This window comes from Ochotona curzoniae, unplaced genomic scaffold (genome assembly GCF_017591425.1).
Source record: "Ochotona curzoniae isolate NIBS_2020 unplaced genomic scaffold, NIBS_Ocur_1.0 scaffold_4505, whole genome shotgun sequence".
Lineage (NCBI taxonomy): Eukaryota > Metazoa > Chordata > Mammalia > Lagomorpha > Ochotonidae > Ochotona > Ochotona curzoniae.
This window is the reverse complement of record NW_024467118.1, coordinates 44,609,239-44,611,544: the sequence shown is the minus strand read 5'-3', so window position 1 is coordinate 44,611,544 and position 2,306 is coordinate 44,609,239. Positions and strand designations below refer to the sequence as shown.

Below are 2,306 nucleotides of genomic sequence, written 5' to 3'. Positions count from 1 at the left end.
TCCCAACTTCCAGTGAAGTATATTGAGGAATATTTCTGCATGAGTCAATTCATGAAGGAATCATTGAAATTTGTCTATCATGGACATTTGGAAAAAGGGCAAATGTTAGCAAGAGAGAGGGGGGAAAAAAAAAAAGATAAAAACAATCATGGCAGATACCAGGCCAGTTCCCAACCATGCCAGTGCAGCTCTTGGCCATGCAAGGAGTTGGCCAGCACATGGCCTGCCTTTGGCGGTCCCCCTTAGCAGCCTGGTCTATAGTGCTCAGTGCCCACTGGCTCTGGATGTGGGGCCTGAGCCCCCCAGGAAGATGATGTACTGGATAATCTCCAGAGCCATGGTACTGGCGTTCACAGTGCCTTATCCTGCATATTATCCAAACAGTGAGAACAACAAATGTGAAAGAATATGTTTGATGGATGAGCTACTCTATATAGTGATCAAAACAGTAGCATATCTGCTGCTTGATTTTCCCTGTTCTATGAGCTGAAGATTGTCATATGGCTGCTCACTCAAAGGAACAATCTTACTACACAGAAAGTTCATCCATTTCTTTCTACAAAGGGAAAGTGATTATATTGTATAAGCAAAGGGAAAAAAAAGGCCTTTTCTGATGAATTTTGGACAGCAAGGCTTAATCTCAGAAGCTTCTGCTGCTGTCACTACAGTTGAAGAGTCAAGGTGCCATAACAGAATGTTTAAGAAGTTTCAGTATGTATGACTTAAGAGCTATCCAAGGTCATGAGCCTGTGTGACAGAGACTGTATCAACCTCTACCACAAGGGAAAAAGAAGGGTAAATGAGGCTCCAGTGAGTTAGCAGCTTGTGGAATTCCACTGAAAGCAGAGAAGAAACAGAGATGAAGAAGTGGATAGGCTACATTCAGATCATGAAACATTAACATACAACGGGCTTCAAAAGTCCCAGAGCATGAAATCCATGAAAAGCATCAGAGGTCATAAGGAGATGTGATATGGGTCACTAAAATATAAAATAAAGAAGACCACCAGTATATTTTTAACTATATATACTTCAACTATCCCAAGATGACTTCATTTTCTAACATAAGGATTTATACATTGAAATAATTTTGGCAGTGACAGAACTTTTGTGAATTCAGTTTTAATTTCTTTAACAAGACTTCCAAATACTGACTACTAAAGGTAGTTACACAAGGTTTATTAACCTATGTGTCAGAAGTGACAGTAAGTCACATTACCTGCTTGTGAGTTCATCAATAACCTTGAGTGCCTGGGTATGAGATGAAATATGAGCCCACTATACTTGAGTCTTTTTTATGGCTCAGGATACGACAGCCTTTGTGGTATTGTTTACCTCCATGTGTGTCCTATCACACGAAGATAATTAAATTGTCTCTGAGCTGGCAGTGATATAATAAGGATATGACATAAAATTATAAGGTTCTGTAGTAGCCTTTATTAATGTTTCTTTTTATAGCACTCTCTAGTTTTTCTGCCATCTGAAAGTTTCTGAAACTTTCAGTATTTGAGAACCAGATACACATATGGCATTCTACATTTGCATACTTTTTTTTTCTCTGACAGAACAGGGCTTATATTGTTCCTCTGCTTTTAAGTCTACTGGTTTTCAAAGTGGTAAATGTGTCTGCAGACCACAGTGCCTATTTTCCCATTGCTGTTCTTTGGGGCATGGGCATTAGATGCACAGAACTATTTAGGACATTCTTTTGGTAGCTGTTCCAGTTAATTCAGAAACTGTAGTCAGTGTTTAATTGTACTACACATTGTTTCATCTTGTTCATTAATATTTATTTTCAGATTTTGTTCAGAAGAATTGACCAGTTTATTATGTTTTACCCCTCTAATATAAAAATGAGTCAGAAATAAGCCTATTTCTAAGTAATTTTATAATCCCACCTAGACTCCATATATTCCCTTTACCCTCTTTGCCATGTATGTTTTTATTTGACTGAAAACTGATACTGCCAACATTACTAATTATAAATACTTGACTAAGCCAATTGATGGAACAAAACTGAAGCGTTTCAGAGATCTTATTCCATGTCCCCCATATCCACTGCACAGATCCCAGCAGGCTAGACCACAGTACCTATCAGTGAGCTCTGGGTGGTGTTAACACTCAGAGCAGCATCCCCTGATTCCTTGTCTGGCAGCCTTTTCACAATATTAAATTAATTTTAACATTATGTCACCATTTCTACACTACATTGCTCCAAAATGCTCTGAAATGTTATAATTATTTAGAGATAGCAACAGAACATAGAATGAGAAAGATAGTATTTTATCATATCCATTCAGTCTAGA

At 37.9% G+C, this 2,306-nt stretch overlaps 1 pseudogene; it reads left to right on the top strand.

The window, feature by feature from the left end:
* Positions 1 to 310: 310 nt before the first annotated feature.
* Positions 311 to 1,050, top strand: LOC121146391 (annotated as a pseudogene).
* Positions 1,051 to 2,306: the final 1,256 nt, after the last annotated feature.